Below are 7,741 nucleotides of genomic sequence, written 5' to 3'. Positions count from 1 at the left end.
CAGCAGCTTGTTCGCTCAGAGGTGCTGGCTTGATGCATGAAACAACTGGGCCCCAGTCTGTTCTGGCTCTTGATTCACCTCTGAGTGCAATTCACATTAGCAACTGTGATCCACAAAGCCATTCTGGCCCTTGGTTAAGTGAAGTCATTTGGATCTAAATGTTGCTTTTAATGGCTTCTAATTTTACTCATAAAATTTTTCAATCATAAAAATCTTCATTTTTAGTACCAAATTGGGAATTTTGTCAGCAAATCACTTGATCTACAGTCACTAAGGTGATTTCAAAGAGCCCCTTCCATCTGGCCGGTTTTCCTGCTCCCAGTCCTGCCAAGACCAGACCATAAACTCAGCTTTTCAATTTGGAACACAGGAGTTCGCTGCTTCCGTATTTAGTGCACATTCAGCTCATTCAACCTCTTGGTTCCCCTCTGATGTTAGGTACATGTGTGTCTCTCCTATCTCACTAGATGGACATCCTTAAAAGGTGATATGTCATGAAAGTTTATGCCCGAAATTCATATGTTGGAATCTGAACATTAAAGTAGTAGTGTATTAACAGATGGGGCCTTTGGGGAAATAAGTCCCTCCCTTTTGAGAAGTGATTAAGTCTGCCCTCATAAATAGAATTTGTGCCTTCATGGAAGAGACTTCCCAGAGCTGCCTGGCCTTCTTTCCCTTTCATCTGCCATATAAGGACACAGCATTCATCCCTTTTTGGTCTTCCATCCTTTCCATCATCATCATCTTCTTCTTCTTCTTTTTTTTTTTCTTGTACTGGGTCTTGAAACCAGGTGCATTTAATCACTGAGCCACATCCCCAGCCCTTCTTTGTATTTTATTTAGAGACAGGGTCTCACTGAGTTGCTTAGGGCCTTGCTGCATTGCTGAGACTGGCCTCAAATTTACGATCCTCCTACCTCAGCCTCCTGAATTTCTGGGATTAGAGAGATGTGCTACCATGCCCAGCTCATCCTTTCTACCATCTGAGGGCATAGCATTGGCTCCTCTGGAAGACGTAGCAACAAGGCACCATCTTGGAAGCAGAGCGCAGCCCTTATCAGACACCAAATCTGCTGGCACCTTGAAACTAGATTCTCTAGCCTCCGGAACTGAGAGAAACAAATCTCTATTACTTATGAATTACCAAATCTAAGATATTTTGTTATCGCAGCAGAAATTAACTAAGATGCTAAGAATTGTGGCAAAGTGCTTTGTGCCTAGTGCTTAGTTGAATGAAAGGAAGAAGGGGAGAGAGGGAAGGAAAGGGAGGGGAAGAGAGAAAAAGAAAGGGGGGAAGGAAGGAAGGTAGGAAAAAGCAAGAAGGGGAGGGAAAGATTATTCTGGCACAAATAAAAATTAAAAGATGGCCCTATGCTTATACTTAATATTTGGTCAAAATAGTATTTATGCTTTTTTTATGCCCAAATATATTTTACATACTACAATGAAAATGTATTTTTCCAAGTGTTCATAAGGCAAGGAGCTCAGGGAAATTAATAAAGTATAAGGGTCTGCTGCATTTTCATTAAGGAAACCCTGATTCAATTCATTTCTGTTGTGTTGTCTTTTGCAGTCTCCCAACCTAGTGGGTTGGAGAGTAATTAATTATGAATTAGACTGACAGCTATATTGACTTCTTGATATGCAAGAAGGAACATGTACCTAAATAATATTTTTTTTAAAAAAAATCCCTAGGTAAGGATAATGATCCATTAAAATATAAATTTAGAAAGCTAAAAAAATGAGTTCTTATCATCACTTTCAATTTTCTGCCTTTAAAAATTTATGGAAATTGTTTAAAATATAATATTATTTTTCATACCTTTGTGATTACATTTTAATGAAAATGCTATAATTAAGATATTGATAATACAGTTAGTCACACTCAATTATGCAATATTTTTTAAGCAAATCAGAAAGCAAGAAGTTTAGTCCCTGATTTACAACGGTGTCTGTCTGGCAATCTCTGGTCCTAATTTCTAAACTTCTCTTAAAATATGTTATGCAACAACAGAAAAAAATAAAAACCAATAACATCATAAAAATCTAGTGTGAGGGATGATTTCAACTTAATATAAGTCCAATGGAATTGCAAACTAATTGGCCCAAACTGAAGAGAATAAGGACAGTGTCATTCCCCATGTTCAGTACATGAGCATACACCATGGAGACGTGTGGGCAGCTGCTACTGTTGCACTGGAGTCTACTTTGGAGACCCTCAGGATGCTATTGGTCTCTCCTTACCTTCATTGTATTCTGTCCCCCAATATCATCAGGTCCTCCCGTCCAAAGTCCAATTGGAGGCTACAATCACCATGTAATCAACTGGGAAGAAGAGCAGACAGAGGGCTAGTGGAGGCAGGTGCACCCTTCCAGGCACAGCCCCCCATAACCCACCTCTTCTAGCCACAGCACACCTGCCTACAGTTACCACCCTGTCCGTCCAATCAAACTAGAATGGACCAAGTAGGTTACAGCTCTTATAATCTAATCACTTTACCCCTGAATATTCCCATATTTGCAGGAGCCTTGGGGACACACCTCACATCCCAACCACACAGATGGTTAAATTTCTGTGTCACAGCACATCAGACATCTGATCAAACATGACCGTGGGTGTGTCTGTGAAGGTGTTTCTGGACAAGATGGATATTGAAATAGGTAGATTGAGTGAAGCAGATTGCCTTCCCTAATGTGAGGAAAGGGGACTCATCAATAGATTGGAGGTCTGAACAGAACAGGAAGACAGACCCTCCTGTGAGTGAGAGAGAATGTCTTCCACCTGAATGCCTCAGCTGGGACATTGGTCATTCCTGCCTTTGGACTTGAACAGAAGCATCAGCTCTTCTTGGGTCTTGAGGCTGCCAGCCTTCAGAATGGAATTTACGCCATCTGCTGTCCTGACTCTCAGGCCTTTGGACGTAGATTGGAACTATACCACCAGCTCTCCTGGATCTCTAGCTTGTTGACTGCAGATCTTGGGACTTGTCAGCCTCCATCATCAAATGAGCCAATTCCTTATAAATCTCTCTCACCTATTATATAGGGGTGTGTGTGTGTGTGTGTGTGTGTGTGTGTGTGTGTGTGTGTCCTATTGGTTCTGTTTATCTGGAGCACTCTGACTACTACAAGTAGCCTCTGAATCCCCTCTAGACCACTGCTGTCCCTCCCTATTTCATCTTCCACAGAGCTTCCAGAATGTTCTCAGACTACACATCCAATCATGGTGTCACCCTACCTCGAATACTTGAAAGGCTTTCCCATCCATCTGGGGAAGACATCCACATCCCCAAGAGGGCTGCATGGTCTGCACAGAACCCCTGCTCCTGGCTTGAGCCACCCTAGGTTTCTTTTTTATCTGAATGATCCAAGTTTTTTTCTAGCCCTGGAGGTTTGCACATTCCATTTCCTCTGCCTGAAATAGTGTTTCTTCCAACCAATACGACGATAATTCGAATTCATCCTTCATTGCCTTGGCTTGGAGAAATTTCCAACATTTTCCCAACACAATTGCAGGACAAAGGTCCTATTATACATGGCGTCCTGCATTTGCCTCTTTGAGCGAGCACACCAAGAGACCAAAGGTTACCTGTGTAATGATTTGCTTGCTGTCTACTCTGCCGTCCCATTCCTGTTCATAGGAGGGTATCTTCAGTGCTTCCGGGGAGTGCACATAGGAAGCCTCTCAGCAAATACTCCTTCACAAAAATTCATGAATATTCTATTTTTAAGAAACCTATATAAATAAAGTAACTCAGCTAAATATAAAAGAATATGCAAACACAACACTTTTTGCTAAAAATAAAAAGGAAATAATTTAAGTACTGCAATGCCTCTCCCTTAGTATTAGATTTAATTACTGCATTTATGTTTAGTTTTTGAAAGCATAATATTTTTATTTTAATAACCTGAATTAGCATCTTAATACATAAAAACCTGTGATCTCTAATAATTAGATTGCAGTGTAAAAGCTATTTAATTTCTTCATATAATACGATGGGTGTCAGTGGGATTGGATAAGGGGCATGCAGGTACCAGTGGCACCAGAAAGGGAAGAGAGATAATAATGAAGGGAAATATTAGTGAAGTAGTGAAGTTCCATTCTCAAGTGCTTCCAGGGAGAATAGAGGACACGCCAACATGGGTTCCTAGAGCTGACTAGGAAGGTTTTAAAGAGGGCTGGACTGCATTATACAGCTTAGAGACACATATTAGTGAAATAAGATTTTTAATGTCACTGAAGTTGTACTTAGACTCCTGGGGAAATTTAGGTTCTCTATATAAAATACCAAAGCATCACAGTTGAGTAAATTTTAGTTTTATCACTTCTGAATGACCTTAATACTTCCATGATTTTCACTGGTAAAGGCTAACAAGCCAGATACCTGGACCAAAGTTCCACTTCATCTTAGCTTCCAACTAGATCACATTTTTCCAATTTTATTACAAGAAACAGCTGAGTAGGTTGTAAAAATTGCTAACTCCTGGGTCCACCCTCCAGAGACTTCAATTCAAAGGGCCTGAGATAGATTCTGAGAATTTGCATGTCAACAAACTGAAGGAGTTTCACAGTTGTCCTGTGATCTAATATAGAACCTCTAAATAGACCTGTGATACCCATGCTTTAAAACGACCACACGTGAGATATTATGGTACCAAACTGAATAAATTAAGCATCATTTAAACCCACAAACACTCAGTGGTGGGATTCTTAGTCATCTTAATTTTCTCTAGTGTTTTTTTTTTTTTTTTTGTATATTTCCTGAGTTTTATGTCAGGATACAGACTTTTAAAACCTGAAAGCAATGTTTTAAAAATGATCAGTCTGTGCTACCTTATTTTTAGTATATAGTCTACTCATAACTAAACAACATGGAAAATAGTACAAGGAAATACATTAAAATATTAGATATGGTCATATTCTTTGATGGTGAAAGAGATTTTTTTCTTCCTTTGCAGTTTTATCACTTTAACCATTTTTTAAGGAACAACGTTAACTTTATTTTTAAAAATAAAGATTGTTTTCTACCCAAAGAGTTATCTTTCCTTCTCAAACCATTTCATAAAGTACCTGACAGTTTTGACAGAAGTAATACCAAGTCCCCATTACAATTCCTGCTCAGGCACTGAAAATAAACCAAAGCAAAATTGTGAAGGCTGTGAAGTGGTTTTTATTTATGTGTGTCTCATCCTCCTCCTTGTGCTATATTCTCCCTCTTGCACTGGCACACATTCTTCCATCTTATCCCATCCATCTTCTCAGGCATAGTGTTTTCCTACTTTTAAATCTCTTGCCCCTTTCCAAACAGACACCAAGTATTACCTCATTTAAATCTTGAAATTACACTAATTCTCGAGAAAACCCACCTGCCCCAATCCCCTCACCTCCACATTTCCTTTGGCAAAAACACTGAGGGGCTCAGAGCTTCATCTCCTAATGCCAACACTCACTTCCTGGCTACTACTGTTGGCTTTGATGCCTCAGGACTAATCCCATACCACCCCTTTTCTCTTGTTTGGTCCACAAGCAGCCCCCAACTCCCAGGTCACACATTATATGCTGTGTCCCAGTAATCCTACAGTTTTGCATATGCCTTTTCTATCCTTCCCTCCTATTCTTTCTCTCCTAAAATCCCACCATTCATCATGGTTCATTTCTCAGCACTAGCCACTAGATCTGAACTTCTCTCTCTAATAAATTTCAGTCAGTTCCCCTATAATGCAACATAGGTGTCACCAAAAGTCACCATGCTATCCAAAACTACCTTGTAAACACCAGAGAGTTTATGGGGGAAATAGCATCAGAGCACAACACTCAAAAATTTGGTCAGTGACACCGTTAAGAAAAAAAGATAGTAAACTGATGAAAAAACAGTAGCACAGGTTCATACATGTTAAATAAGTAAGAATCGTACCACAACACTAGACATCTATCTGCTCTCTTAGAGCTGTTTCTGCACCAACCGTGGCCACCTTTGGAGCTCAGCACCAAAGCTAAGATGCCAGTTTTGAGTCTGGGCAACTGGAAGTCTCCCCCAGGCAAAGTCAAAGAACCTGGGAAGGTGGCCATCGATGCATATATTGCCACATAGACTGTGCCTACATCTATCAGAATGAGAAGGAGGTGGGAGAAGCCATGCAAGAGAAGATTCAAGAGAAGGTGGTGAAGCGGGAGGACCTCTTTATTGTTAGCAGTTGTGGTGCGCCTTCTTTGAGAGAAACCTTCTGACGGAAGCCTGTTTGGAGGACCCTCAAGGGTCTGAAACTGGACTATCTGGGTGTCTATCTTTTTACTGGACTCAGGGATTTCAGTCTTGCAAGGACTTATTCCCCAAAGATGATAAAGGCCTCAATCTTGTCAGTAAATTAACATTCTTGGATGCCTGGAAGGTCATAGAGGAGCTGAGGATGAGGGATTGGTGAAAGCCCTTGGTGTCTACAACTTCAACCCCTTCCACATTGAAAGGATCTTGAACAAATCTAGACTCAAATATAAACCAGTGACTAATCAGGTGGAGTGTCACCCATACCTCACCCAGGAGAAACTGATTCAGTACTGCCCCTCCAAGGGCGTCACTGTCCCAGCCTGCAGCCTCCTGGGCTCTTCAGATAGACCTTGGGCCAAACCAGAGGACCCTTCACTACTAGAGGACCTCAAGATTAAGGAGATTGCTACAAAGCATGAATAAAATCCTCAGCCCAGGTTCCAATCTGCTTCTAGATCCAGAGGAATGTGGTGGTGATCCTCAAGTCTGTGACACCAGAAGACTTTGTCAAGAACTTTCAGGTCTTTGACTTCAGATTGAGTAATAAGGGCATGGCGACAATATTCAGCTTCAACAGAAACTGGATGGCCTGTGTCCTGGCTAGCTAGGCTCATTTGGTAGAATATTCCTTCGATGCTAATTACTGAAGCTGAATCTCCTGATGAGGCACCGGTGGATTCTTTCTCTTCACTGAAGTGGAACTCGCTCCCCCTGAGGTCTATATTAGCCAAGTTTATGTAAAATCATACTATGCCTGACCATGTTGTAAGGCAATGTTTAAAAAACATTTTTGATGGGGGAGTACCAGGGATTGAACTCAGGGGCACTCAACCACTGAGCTACATCCCCAGCCCTATTTTGTATTTTATTTAGAGACAGGGTCTCGCTGAGTTGTTTAGGGCAGGGACTTGCTAAATTGCTAAGGCTGGGCTTTGAACTCTCAATTCTCTTGCCTCAGCCTCCCAAGCTGCTGGGATTACAGGCATGCACCACCGTGCCTTCTTTAAAAAAATTTTTGTTGGTGCATTTATAATTATAAATAGTGGGATTCATTGTTCCCTCATTGTACATGCATGCAACATTAGTTGCTCGATCTCCTTCCCAGAACCTTCCTTCCCGTTCCCTCCTCCCTCCCCCAAGCAACTTTTTTTTTAGATCCATGTGATGAACCAGGAAAAGCCTTATCACAAGGAAGTATGATTCAGATGAACAAATGGCTACTTCTGACTAAATGTTTGTTAAATAAAAAGATCTCTGCTAACATTGCGGATGCAAAACTGAGAAGAACAAAAAAATAATAAAAGTTTTTTTGAAAAAGGAGCATATTATAAGAATTATTGCACTCTACCTTGAAAAAGTAGGTCACAAGAAAGGCAAACCAGAACAATAAAGTGACTAGAAAACTCCTGAGATGATGGAATATGATGTGGCATGCTTCTTAGCAAGCTAGGGATCAAAGAAGAAATCAAAATGGA

The 7,741-nt window shown here is 40.8% G+C and overlaps 1 pseudogene; it reads left to right on the top strand.

Moving 5' to 3' along the window:
- The first annotated feature begins 2,606 nt into the window (after nt 1-2,606).
- Nucleotides 2,607-6,874, top strand: LOC114087050 (aldo-keto reductase family 1 member B10 pseudogene; annotated as a pseudogene).
- The last annotated feature ends 867 nt before the right edge of the window (nt 6,875-7,741 follow it).

Source organism: Marmota flaviventris, chromosome 12 (genome assembly GCF_047511675.1).
Source record: "Marmota flaviventris isolate mMarFla1 chromosome 12, mMarFla1.hap1, whole genome shotgun sequence".
NCBI classification, from domain to species: domain Eukaryota; kingdom Metazoa; phylum Chordata; class Mammalia; order Rodentia; family Sciuridae; genus Marmota; species Marmota flaviventris.
This window is presented reverse-complemented; position numbering and strand designations above follow the sequence as displayed.